Below are 14,904 nucleotides of genomic sequence, written 5' to 3'. Positions count from 1 at the left end.
CTCACATCTTTTGGTCTAGTTATTTTAACGTATGAATGACTACTCACATCTTTTGGTCGAGTTATTTTAACGTATGAATGACTACTCACATCTTTTGGTCTAGTTATTTTAACGTATGAATGACTACTCACATCGTTTGGTCTAGTTATTTTAACGTATGAATGACTACTCATCGTTTGGTCTAGTTATTTTGTAAACAACCTAGTACATAGGTAATATTTGGCTATAACTGTAGTTATATAGTAAGATCATTATTTTTTGGAGGTGAACATTTGTTTGGCGTTTTGACCTAAACGTTTGCAGTAAAGAATTTTGCTTATAGTTTAATGGAAAATTCCATTAAGATGGCGGAGGATTTTCATACATTAAGTATTGCGACACAGGTCTAGTGGAGAGGTATATTTATTTACTTTCAAAATACTTATCCTCTCCTTATCATCGAAATGGAATGTGTTCATTTGTTATACCATAGGATTTACTTATTTAACTTATTCACTTGAATTACAAAGTGCTAATTAATAACTCTTATACTATATCACTAATTTGGGATTGATGTGAATTCAGTCAAAGACATTTTGGATTATGTTATAGTGATACATCAAGACTTATAGTACATCGACATATTCCAGGCTATTGGTACATCAGCACATTCATTATCGGAATTCATATGAATCACCAAAGGAATTCATTAGGAAATTTATACTTTTGGACTTGTGGTAGAACTGTTAGGACTCTTTGGGATTGGTTTCCAAGATTGTATGTTATTTTGTAACTTACTGTAAGTAAAATGACAGGCAAATTGACAACTTTGTGCTGTTGTTGCCAGAGTAAATGTTTTGCCATATTAGAACAAAACATGATTCACATCCAAAGTAACGCTTTTCATTTTGATCATGTATAACCTCTTCTTACGTTATCACTTTCAAAGTGAGGTGCATTGTATTTATTTTCATGAATGAACTCTGTGAACGTTCCTTGTGATAAATCTATTTCTTTACGTTGTATTTTATTTTTCTGTTTTTCTTATTTGATGTCCCCATTTTGTATCGCGCAACACTGTCAAACTGTAATTTAGTCCACTTCAGGACGAATCAGTAACGAAGATGTCAATTCTGTTTTATATCTTACCTTTTGCTAGTTTACAGTTCTATATACGTTTGTGGAAATGTAACATGCTGCTTTAGATTCGTTTACTTCGTTGAACACTTTCGCTGCTGTTTATCCATTGTATGACAAACGCATAACATTTCAAAGCGTATTCTAGATTTTCTGTGAGCAAATAAGCATATGGTAATGTGCAACAATATAAAGTAAGTAATTATACAGACTGCTTTGAAAAGTATATGGATATCAGAGTAATAGGAATGCTTATCACTGAAATGTCCGATTACACGTATTTTTAATCTGCTATAGTAGTTATATTTAAATTATACAAATGTATGCCATTCACACTCCAATAAGAATTGCACATGAAGTTTTAATTTTTTCAAAGAAGTTACAGATTCTAATTTCTAGCTAGCTTCACAAACTGCCAAATAATCATTACCGAGTTTCAACTCTGTATTTGATCCAATTTTCCTTTCATCTGCATTACGAAGAGTTAAATATGAACTTGAAACTGGAATAAACCAATTTACTTTTAGAATACGACGTATGTTTGTACCTGTCTTATATTTAATTAGATATCTGTAAACCCATTCTTCATTAATAAATAATAAATGAAATTGGTAGGAACTCATTATGTTACAAACTTTTTATTGATAGTTTTACCTATCTATAACCTCTATGCATACCGCAGCAAAAGACTGTGACATTTTAAACAGAGCAAATAATACTAAATATAAACCGAATTATGGTCAATTAGACAAACAATATCCAAAATATGAGTTTCATGTTTTGTGGACAATACGTCATAATTACTATTAAGTGCCTTTGCCATTATTTTACTTAAATTCAAATGTCATTTTAAAATAACTTAAGATGATATAGTTTTTTTCTCTAAAATAAATATACCTAAACCGCACGAAAATAAATTCAGGATGGAATCATACTGTATCCATTATAATGCTGAATGCACATAGGAAAAATGACCAGTAATTAAAAATTGTGCAAAAATCATACTTTTTATTGCCTGTGTGCTTAAAATCGTTTCAGGCGGACAAAACGTTCAGTCATCAATTTAATACTTGGATGAAAGTATTCCATGAACTCTTTCAAACAAATAAATTGTCACTGTTTACAATTCTAACGAGAAACATTTTCTGATGAAAGTATATCATAATCCTTAAAACGCTGACCAGGTACTAGCAACAGCAGACCTGAATTACTATTGTATTTGTTAAATGATACTGATATGGATTCAATGTTTACTCTTAGTTTTCTAAAGATTACTATAATATTTACTATTAATTCCGGTGATCACTACAGGATTAAAAACGGGGAAACAATGTGCCTGAAATTGGATTCCAGTTCTTTGTAAATATATTCCTCTGTAGATGGCCGATCTTGCGGAAGAATTTAAATGGACGAAATCAAAGCAGAATGAATTTCTTGATATCCTGTTATATGTTACAATTGATGATACCTTTAGGCACAAATGGTGTGTCGTACTGAATTTGTTTTTCTGATTGCTGATGGTTGTGTATACAAATATAAAATGGGCTATTGGAGTACCGGAAACAAAATGAAGACTGATCAGTTTCTAATTATAGCAATACGGTACCGTTGTAAATCATTTGGGGTTTGAAAAGTATTTTCGCCAATTACTGTCAACACTGATTGATTTTAAGGAGGGTAGTTTATAGTGCGTTATTTTGCTGAATATATACAAAACTGTAGTTACCGTTGGATTTTGCGGGGAGGGTCATTTTAATATCGTACATTTTCACCTGTTAAGAATCTTTAAATGCTAATATTGTACGAAAAAGATTAGATTGGTAACAGTTAAAATTGCACCAAAATAAGTTATATGGTATACCATTTAAAATACATAATTTCACTACTAAAACAGCTTTTACCGATTCCGAGTTAAATGAAGCAAACTTTGTATTGTTTTATTATGTTTGTGCACGAATTCGTGACATAACCAGTGTTTACAATGTATAATTCTTCAATCTGCTATAACAGTACAGAGTTCAGCTGGTAAAGATATATTTAAATTAGAACTTACTTATATGGCACTTCGTCAGGTTCCTAGACTACTTGCACTAGATTACCATAACGGTTAAAAACTTTCGCTACAACTTTTAATTAGCATAAAGTGCATTTCACCCTTTTCCCAACACATTATTAAAATCGGAGAAATGTACAAGCAATTATCAATTTATCAGGGATATTGTGAAAACAAGAGGGGTGACTATGTTCAACTACTAGGTCTTCATATTAACTGCAACAGAAAAACATGCATTTTCATGGCTCTAAGCCCATTCCTCCCATCACCCTTTACATGTTTTATTTAAATAGCATTACGCCCACTCCAGAGAAACAATACCTGGTATGTATGCATATGCAGATAAGCTTTACCTTACTCCAGGTTTGCTGCGTTTAGCCCGAAAAAGTAATTTGCTAAAACCTAATCTTTAATGCAGCGTCTCCAGGAATCAATTCTGCATATAATAAAATGCATAAATCAAATTCTGTCGACGTAGCTGCTAGTAATGAGCAGCCAAAATTGATTTAAATAAAAGCGATGATGACCATTTTCGTGCTGAACCTGGATGAACTCTGTCCACACCCTGACTCATCCCGAGATAAGACTACAGACCAATCCTACTGGCAAATATCTTGCCTATGGTCTCTCTCATTATACGTTAATTATCCTTCAGTACCGCTCTCAGTAGTTCCATCGTACCCTAATCATACGGCCAAATTGGTTTATTTGTAGCTTGATATATTTGCATGCTTTATATAATACTGTTAATTGCAGGCAAGTTAAACCATGTCATTATTTTTAAAAGTAAGCTTTATTCAATTTCAAGACTTTTCTTAAAGGGGCTGATAACTATTAAAAAAAATTCAGGCAATGAAAAATTATTTATGTTAGAGAAGAAATTGATCTAGAAGTACATATAGATAATTTAGGTTAGAAACAGATTCATTCAACTTGAGACAGATATTAATCGCAAAGTCAAAGTAACCCTTCAACGTATAAAATGAACAACATTTCAGCAGCAATTAGTTTCTCCCATTTCTATAATTCTTTCTAGTTTCCTTTCTGTTTTCTCCTCTTTGTGCTTTTAATTGTTCCATTGGTTTTTTAAATAGCCAGACAGCAAAGAACGTTTGTACAAGTAGTACTTGTCAGTCACTGGTTATACAATTCAGTTTAAGGATTTTATCAATGTCGTAGACGACAGTCATATATGATTGCGAACAAGTGGATAACTATGGTTACTTGAAGAAACTGAATTAAGTTTTAAAAATATGGGCGTATTACTTCGATAATATAGACAAGTTGTTCAAGAAACATTAAAAGTGTTACTTTTAACATCAAAATCAAATAAATAAAAATATTCAGGTATTGTCAATTATTAAACGACTCCAGTATTTTGACTATTTTTATATTATTTTTTTCTGCAGGATGAAGTTAATATTAATTACGATTAAAAAGATAAATGTAATTGTAAGAAAGAAAGAAACAAAAAGCAGTCACACAATGATCAAACGTAACCGAATGTATGGATTATACTTCTAAGGTTATCACATACAGCAGGGATAAAAGTAATTTCACATTTTTTCTCTATTTTAGGCATTTTATTTGCGATTTATAAATTTCTGTTGAAGAATACCCTGCTTTAATTGTGTTGGTATTATTTTTCAATAAAACTGTCTTTGAGGATTAGAAAGTGTACCAGTTGGTTCATTTGTTATTTATTTATTTAGTAAGTTCGTCAGACAGTTAGCAAGTCATTTTTGTGTTTTGTTTTATGTTATTAGTCTCATCTGTTTTTTCAGGACATGTATATTTCAAACATTCTTCAATCAGAGAAACTGTTGAGTCAGAGTGTTTCATGGGATAAATACATTTTAAATAATTTAAACCTTGAAGGAAAATAATATGGTCATTACATTGCAATGAATCTTTTTATATGCACCACATTTATAGTCAATATTGGTTTGAAAGAAGGTGACCGTGTGTTATCATTAAGCTTTTGTATTCTGTAAATTATCTTGTCGCCGGTCACATTATTCCGGCAAATTAAATTATTATTAATTTGTGAGTAAATGTTGTTTTAAAGGAGGACAAAGAAAATATCTGGAAATAAACAGTCAACAAACCGAGCGTGCATTATTGCTTTTGTAGCAAATTTGTAGACAATTTTGGTCCCACTAATAGCAATGATATGAATTTAACAATATCGTAATAACAAGCATTTAAAACGTAACTGAGTAATAAGTAATGTGGTTTTTCTGACAGGAATTGAGGCTGTTTACATTTCTGTTGGAAACCGTCTTGTTTCGTTTCCTTTGGCTCAAAGCGATGACAGAGGAAAAGGCAACAGACCAGACAATAAATAGTGACAACACATCGTAAGGACTGAATAATTTCTAGAAACGGCTCTGACCTGGACCTCCTAAGAAATGAAGTCTTTAAGAGTTGGGATACATGAAAGTTTCCACTAAAAGACTCTTACATATTGACAACCAATCTTTTGTAAATATAATTTTTTTAAATATTGCTAAAACGAGTTCGTAATCAACGTTTACTTAAACATTGATCACTGAAACATTATTTTTATCTCACAGGTTAGTTGCTAAACAAGGTAATAAACATGGACATTAATAGCAATATCGTTATTATTATGCACGATTCTTGTCATCCACCTATTCATGAACAAACAGTACAAAGCAATAAGAATAAATCTAGAACACCGGTTCCACTGCATAATTATAAGTATTAATGTACTTTTACTACACTTTATAAACGTAAAAATTGCCATTTTTTCGCGAAAGACATCATTATAAAATTGTCATTTTTTTTCTCGAAAAATATCATTATAAAATTGCCATTTTTTCTCGAAAGACGTCATTATAAAATTGCCATTTTATTCTCGAAAGACATTATTATAAAAATGCCAGTTTCTCTCGAAAGACATCATTATAAAATGCTCTCTTTCCAATAATAAAGCAGCAAAGCAGCTTGTCAGAATCACCATGATCCATGGCTACATATCTGTAATCTCTGCTTTCAAATGACATGGTGCAAATACTGCTGATATTATTTTATCTATTTATGTCAGATTCATCAGGTATCAAGCCGTCTTGAACAAGAAAGAAGATGTTTTGGCGTTGTTTTATGTCTGGACCGGATGCGTGTTGCCTATGCACCGTGAATCATGATAGATTGCCGTTGATTGTAATATAGTAGTGCTACTGTAACTGTCTAGGATTCACTTTGCCTGGAGATTATGTGAAACTTAAACAACATCAAGCTACCCGTCTATAACATATACCGTTATTTAGGGTCAGTTTGAAACATTCAGAAAGAATAATATGTCATAATACTGTAATATTATGATTTCTGTGATTTTCATAACATGCATACAAATTCGAGGTTTCGTAATAACTGCTTTGTTCCTAAAACTATTTGATGAATATATATGCAACATTTTATACCTTGTAAAAAGGTAACAAAGTATTGCATTTCTATTTCTACTTATCATGTAAAGTGAAACAATTGCAATCTTCTCCCTATTTACATAGATGATATTGCTTTCACTGTAAGAGAGAGAGAGAGAGAGAGAGAGAGAGAGAGAGAGAGGATGGGCATGCTTAAAGATATTTCAGATAATTACTGGCAAGAACATAACCGCGCTTTGTTCGATTTGTAATTCCGATCTTTATGACTATACTAAGCAAACTTAGTTACTAACACTACAAAAATAAATGGGGACTTGGGTGGAGGAGGGATCGAAGGTGTCTACCTAGACAAGACACTGACATCTCGCCTCTGTCCTCGTGGGTTCGAATGTCGGCTAGACCAGCGTGGATATGTGAGAAAGCTTGACAGTATCTTCCCATGGGTCGATGATTCTTTGCAGACTTTTCAGGTGTTGTTACTTCACTAGATATACAGACCACCATGCACGGCGTTAAACCCACAACACGGCAAAAATAAAGCATGTAGGTTATATAGGTACATTTTGTGTTCCTTTCGTTCCGCTCAAGGTAAAGAAAATGTGATATCAGAGCACGATCATTAGCCTCAGATTATCAGGATAGGTGATTTTTCTGGGACATAATTATATTGTGACATTTTATCAACTTGGTCTAATTTAGCAAGATTTTAATTCATACAATGTAGATAAGTGACCGTAAACTTTTATTTTGTGACCTAGCACTGCTTCACCAGTGAATATTGATCTTTGTTGCCTAGTACTTTTGCGACCGTGCATATTGATTCTTATTTTAGGGTTGTCTCGGCGTCCCCGGTGGCCGATTGGTCCATGGAGCTCGCCTTTACAGATCACTAACGTCACATCTCTTTCCCTCTTGCGTTTGAGTCTCGGCTGGCCATCACGTGTGAAGGTTTGAAAGTAGCTTCTCCTGGGTAGGTGGTTCTTCCCGGGGATTTTCTGGGTTCTCTCTCCACCAAATATATTGACCGCCATGTATTGTTATGTATATTTGATTTAATTTATATCTGATTTAATTGTTTTTAAGTTTTAAAGTCTTTTTAGTTTTTAATTTCAGTATATATCAAAATAATGTAGTTTCGTTTCCTAGGAACTCGTACATTTCCAGAAAATAGTTTAACCTTGACTGTTCATCTTTTTAAGCATAAGGCTGACCTGGTTCCCGACCTTAATTCAAAATTAGTAACAGCCACGTGAACAAATTATTTTTAATTTTGTTTTTGTGGGAATAATAAGGTTGAGATCGAGGCTGTGTTGGATACGTGACCCTCGACTTGTATATAGTTTTAAATGAAGTAAACAACTTTTATTCTTGGAGTAAAATGCTTGGTTCCCATCAAGGACATACAGGGGCTAGGTATTTTTTTTATATGTAACATGATCACGTGATCCTCTTAGTTTTAATAGTGATGCTTAGAGAGAGATCTCAGTCAGGGCTTAAAAACGCTTGATGTCAAGTCGTTTCCTTCTGTTGTAGTCAGTTTTCGAGTTATATATTACTTTTTCTCCAGATTATTTGGATTCTAAGAGATTAATTCGTTTCTCTGGAAATCTTTTTGTGCTCATACAGAATACTTGAACAAAGGCATTTCTTAAAAACTTTATTCGGATTTCAAACACCGGATTACTTCTTGTGTTTCTACAAGGAACTGTAAACCACAACATAATACAGGATACAGTATACGTCATCGCCTTTCATCTTATTGTGCGTTCGTTAGAAGAATTACGACGCTCTAACTGTTTCATGTGATTTTCATGTGTAATGTTTTAGAAGAATTACGACGCTCTAACTGTTTCATGTGATTTTCATGTGTAATGTTTTAGAAGAATTACGACGATCTGTTTCATGTGATTTTCATGTGTAATGTTTTAGAAGAATTACGACGATCTGTTTCATGTGATTTTCATGTTTAATGTTTTAGAAGAATTACGACGATCTAACTGTTTCACGTGTAATGTTTTACTCTCATTAAATAAATAAAATTCCTCTTATAAAAGAGGTCATCCATTATACTGATAAGTATTTATATAGATTTTGATAGGCCCGCCATGACTGTAGCTCTACACTGTGGGAAACAAGGGACTGCTGTCCATCATTATATATATACACAGATAATATAAAGCCCCACACATAATGCTAGCGTGAGATCTCAAGTTGCTGAGAGAAGGCCAAACGGGTGTTTGTGCGATAATTTCATTGTTTGAATCTACAAAATGAAATTCATTTGCTCTTCTTAAAAGTATAGCAAAACATGTAGCTGCCAATTATTGGTAGTGTGTATATTTGAAGTATTAACGTAAGAGTTCAATGTACGTACAGCTCACTGTATAAGTAATGAGAAACGGCAATGTCTTCTGTGATGGATTTTCTTCAATGTCTGAATGAAACTGAAAACTTTTTCATCTTTCTCAACGAATGCGATTTTTGTTGTGGTCAAACTTATTTTAAATTCTTAAATAGAGTATAGACAATACATACTAAATAGAGTATAGACAATGCATACTAAATAGGTATAGACAATACATACTAAATAGAGTATAGACAATACATACTAAATAGAGTATAGACAATGCATACTAAATAGGTATAGACAATACATACTAAATAGAGTATAGACAATACATACTAAATAGAGTATAGACAATGCATACTAAATAGAGTATAGACAATACATACTGATTTGTTCAATATGCTGCCTTAACTGTGAATAGATATTCCTAAGCTTCCTGACCATTTATCGTGAAAACTACAACCATTATAAAAAACATAGTCCACTCTCGACCTTCTGGATACCATAGCCAAATATGTAACATTGGAAAGGAAACAAACAATGTAAATCAAGGTTGCATACCATTGGAAATGAAACATGCAATGTAAATCTGCGTAGCGTAGCATTGGAAAGGAGACATGCAATGGGAAGACATGCAGCTGGAACTGGAAAGAAATGTTCCATGTAAATCAAAGTAGCAGAGCAATGGAAATGAAACATGCAGTGTAAATCTGCGTAGCGTAGCATTGGAAAGGAAACATGCAATGGAAATCAAGGTAGTATGGCATTGGAAAGGAAACATGCAATGTAAATCTGCGTAGCGTAGCATTCGAAAGGAAACACGCAAATCTGCAGCATAAATCGGGACAGAAATGTTCAATGGAAATAAAGGTAACATAGCAAAGAAAGGAAATATCAGATGTAAAGAAAGTAATTCCTGAACAAGTCTTCGTTTCAAGAGCTATTTATACGGATTGATAATTATGGCAACGGAACAAAAATGAAAGTGATCGGTGACGAAAAGCAATGTCGAACTAGGTAAATTGTTGAAACAAAAATATATTTGAACATTAGGGACACCACGTGACGTGCATAACCTAACTGACAATGTGAAGACATACGGCAAGTGGAATACATCCCAGCTGGATATATGTGCCTACATGGCAACCAATATAGTTTGTATATAGCAATCATTTAGTTGATATGAGTTTGAGAGGTAAAAATCGTTTTATTTTTAATTTTATTTTAAGTGGGTGGAGGTATGTCTTTGAATGTCTTTGAATGAGTTCTCAATAATCCAATGTAGTGTTTTAGTCTGAACTCTGATCATTAATTCCTAACAAGACTGATATCAAACAGGAATAATCTTATTATACAAACAATATCACCTGACATGCATAAACAATGTCAACTTATATATATATATATATATATATATATATATATATATATATATATATATATATATATATATATATATATATATTGTACCCGACCTTGTCTAATTTAATATTTCTCTATGATTGAGGATCAAATATTCAGATCGTTATCAATGGAGGTAATCATGTGTATTTGTGTCTGGGTCTAGGACATAAGATTTTTTTTGGGAAAGTTCTAAAGTTGTTTAAAATATTGACTGCTGATCTACATTCAGGTTGAATCATTGTATCCTTAGTTTATTTCATATAATGCTATTTACTTCGGAAATGACTCATTCCTTCTTTAACGGTTGAATCAGTCTTATTGTTATGGTCAGTTTTTCATTTCGATGGATTTATTTATTCAAATCATTATTCACTGGAATTATAAAGTGTTCATTAACATTCTTGGAGTTAAACATTAGTTTTGAATCATAGTGAATTGAGAAAAGAATACTCTTGGATTGTATTATTGTAATACATCAAAAGACTCTTAGCGCATAGACAGAATCCAGGCAACTGGCAAATTACCATATTCGAGATTACAAGCAGATCAGCACATTGACATATTGGAACTTATTTGGAATACCACTGGGATTCAATGGGAACTTTATACATTTGGACTTGCGATAGAACTTTTAGGACTATTTGGGATTTCATTCACAATACTGTAAGTTCGTTTGAAATTTTCACTTTTTCACTTTGTATTTTGGGGAAATAAATTATTTGTCGAACTTTACAAAACTTGTTGATTGTTGCAGTTTTCTGTTACTTAGTTTAAGACCATAGTTTCATTACAACACACACACACACACACACACGTGTATATATATATATATATATATATATATATATATATATATATATATATATATATATATATAAATGGATGTGTGTGTGTGTGTGTGTGTGTGTGAGAGAGAAAGAGAGAGAGAGAGAGGGTTCCTTAAATCCCCGTATTTGCCAAATACATGGTGAATATTTGAAGTTACGGTATACCATAAAAATACATTTCATTTTTTGGCTCCTTTGCAATGAATTTCCTGCAGCTATGTGAGTCAGCGTCACTTCATAGTGATAGAACCAAAGTGTTCGTCACGTAACAATGGCTTGCCAGCCAAGGCAGTACAGTTTATACCCAAGGCAGTACAGTTTATACCCAAGGCAGTGTATTCAGCCAAGGCAGTGCAGTTTATAGCCAAGGCAGTACAGTTTATAGCCAAGGCAGTGTATTCAGCCAAGGCAGTACAGTTTATAGCCAAGGCAGTGTTTTCAGCCAAGGTAGTACAGTTTATAGCCAAGGCAGTACAGTTTATAGTTAAGGCAGTGTTTTCAGCCAAGGCAGTATAGTTTATAGCCAAGACAGTACAGTGTATAGCCAAGGCAGTGTTTTCAGCCAAGGTAGTACAGTTTACAGCCAGGGCAGTACAGTTTATAGCCAAGGTAGTACAGTTTTTAGCCAAGGCAGTGTTTTCAGCCAAGGCAGTACAGTTTATAGCCAAGGCAGTACAGTTTTTTGTCAAGGCAGTGTTTTCAGCCAAGGCAGTACATCTTATAGCCAAGGCAGTGTTTTCAGCCAAGGCAGTACAGTTTATAGCCAAGGCAGTGTTTTCAGCCAAGGTAGTACAGTTTACAGCCAAGGCAGTACAGTTTATAGCCAAGGCAGTGTTTTCAGCCAAGGTAGTACAGTTTACAGCCAAGGCAGTACAGTTTATAGCCAAGACAGTACAGTTTACAGCCAAGGCAGTGTTTTCAGCCAAGGTAGTAAAGTTTACAGCCATGGCAGTACAGTTTGTAGCCAAGGCAGGACAGTTTATAGCCAAGGTAGTGTTTTCAGTCAAGGCAGTACAGTTTATAGCCAAGGCAGTGTTTTCAGCCAAGGCAGTACAAGTAGTGAAGTGGGGCACTATAGGGTCTATGGGAATTAGCATTAAAAACACCCCTGGGTCGATATAGGCTCTATGTAAATTTAACATGGAGAAAAATCGTGGGTCGATATAGGGTCTATGGGAATTAGCATTACAGACTTAACCTGGGTCTGTATAGGGTCTATGTAAATTTAACATTAATCACCCTGGGTCTGTATAGGGTCTATGTAAATTTAACATGGACAAATAACCCCTGGGTCTGTATCGGGTCTATGTAAAATTGAAACAGGGAGGGTCTCTATTTTTTTTTAAAAAAAACTAAATAAAAAAAGGGGTAGGCAATGGTAAGGCTATCTCTTTTCGAGATATATGGCTGGCCCTGAAAAGGGCCTTTGGGTTTTCTTCTTCTTCTTCTTCTAATTTCTTCTTTTCCTCCACCAAGTTCTTATTTTATCTCCTACACTCTTCTTCTCTTTCTTTTTTTCTTCTCCTCCTCTTCTTTCTTCTTCTCTTCCTCCTCTTCTTTCTTCCTCTTTTCATTTTCTTCTTCTTTTTCAATTTTTTCGTTCCATTTGCGTATTCTTATTCTTTCCTCTTCATCCTCCTTCTCCTCCTTGATCTCTTTCATGACACCACTAATCTTGTCCTTTGCTTTTCTTACGTTATTAATTTCCATCTTCACACGATGGGGACTATAGGAATAATGGTCTTCAACCAGTCTTATTAGCATCTGTTCCATTATTCCTAAGTTGTCTAAAACGTCTTGCAAGGTTTGTATTTTGTCCATTTGGTTTGACGCCATCTTCTTTTTATTCTTTGCAGAATGGTTTGAACCACGAACACTGTGGGTTCTTATAGTGAAAGCGCGGACGTGAAGGAAAACACCCCCCTAATAACATAAATTGGATCTTACCTAGATCATGACTAACATCGCGCGTACGTGAAGGAAAACATCCCCTTACTTTCTCATTTCATATAATATAAACCTCAACTATACTCTCTACATACGCTAAGAATCAATAAATAAACCCATAATCTACTATTCACACAAACTTACTTCATCATTTACAAACACAAACACACAAACTTACTTCAACATTTACAAACACAAACACACAAACTTACTTCAACATTTACAAACACAAACACACAATCACATACACTTCCACTATTAATAAAGAGTTAGTGTTTATATTCACACTACTCTACCTACACACATTGGCAAATCGATCGTTATTTCTTTTCTAGAGTATTGGGTAGCCCTGAAAAGGGCTGTTTTGTTTGGAACTTCATGGACACCTGGTTAATGGTGGCACCTTCCAGGCCTGGCGCCACATACACATCTTATCCCCCAGTTACTTTTTACCTTTTGGGGGGAGAGAGCAGAGGCAGGATATGTCGCTTCAGAATCCCAATTTTCGCTCTCTGGGATTTTGAAATTTCTTCTCTCCTTTTCCTCCTCCTCTTCTTTGTTTCTTCTTTCCTCTTTATATCTTCTTTCTTCTTCTTCTTTGTTTCTTCTTTCCTCCTCTCTTATCCTTCCCTCCTCGACAATGGCTTCCGCGGCCAGTTCATTTAATATGCGCCTGGCATATTCCAGATGCACATGAAGCTCCAACAGTTTCTCAAGTCTCGTGTTCATTTTTTGGTGTTGATCAATCAACAAGGGTAGCTGGACTGCCGAACGAGTTTCAATTTATACTGAAAGCGCGGACGTGAAGGAAAACATCCCCCTAATAACATAAAATTCATCTTACCTAGATCATGACCAAAAAAACAACAACGCGCGGACCTAAAAGAAACACTCACTCACTTTTTATGCTACCTATCACTATTTAAAATTTTTTATAAATCACTTCAATAGACTATCCACATACTCAAATCAATCCAATCTAACCCCAAATATACACCTCAAACACTAAGAAAAGATATCATTTTAATCTACTATCCACACCAACTTACTTCAGCTCTTACTAACACAAACACACCAACACATACCCTCACATTTTTTAAAAGAGTTAGTGTTTATTTTCACACTACTCTACCTACACATTTTGGCAAATCGATCGTTATTTCTTTTCTAGAGTATTGGGGTAGCCCTGAAAAGGGCTGTTTTTTTGTTTGCTATGGCATTCTTTTTTAGTTTCTAAGAATGCGATGTCCTCTGAGGATAGACTTTCTGGCGATAGGTCTGCTTCTTCGGAAAGAGAAGAAGAACTCTTTGGTGTCGATACGGCAATCGACAAAGCCTCTGTCAGGTTCAGGTTGCTGCTGTTGTTGTTGCTGCTGTTGCTGCTGTCTCTGAAGTCTGTACTTCTCTGTCCATTCTTCTTTTTCCCTGTTCATTTCTTCTCTGAAGAGCTCTTCTATCAGGTCTTCAGTGATTTTTAACATTCTCACATTCTCTATTTCTTCTGGCTTCGGTATCAGACTGTGTCTGACCCTATGCAAATTCACGTAGGCTTCGTTGAGTTTAGCTAGTTTGGAGCACATCTTCTTAAGAGGATGAGTCGACAATGGATGGTTAGACTGGGAACAACCCCGGTTCTTAAAGTCAAAGCGCGGACGTGAAGGAAAACATCCCCACACGGTTTTCGAGTCGCAACGTTTAGTGAGTGTCATGAGAGGGATAGTAAGAAATGAAAGAGCATCAATCCAACATTCTTATAGCTAAACAAAAGACAAAGACATTTTTTTTCAAAACACAACATTT

The sequence above is a fragment of the Sinohyriopsis cumingii genome, chromosome 4 (assembly GCF_028554795.1).
Source record: "Sinohyriopsis cumingii isolate HCF-2022 chromosome 4, ASM2855479v2, whole genome shotgun sequence".
NCBI lineage: Eukaryota > Metazoa > Mollusca > Bivalvia > Unionida > Unionidae > Sinohyriopsis > Sinohyriopsis cumingii.
Note: the sequence above shows the minus strand (reverse complement) of the source record.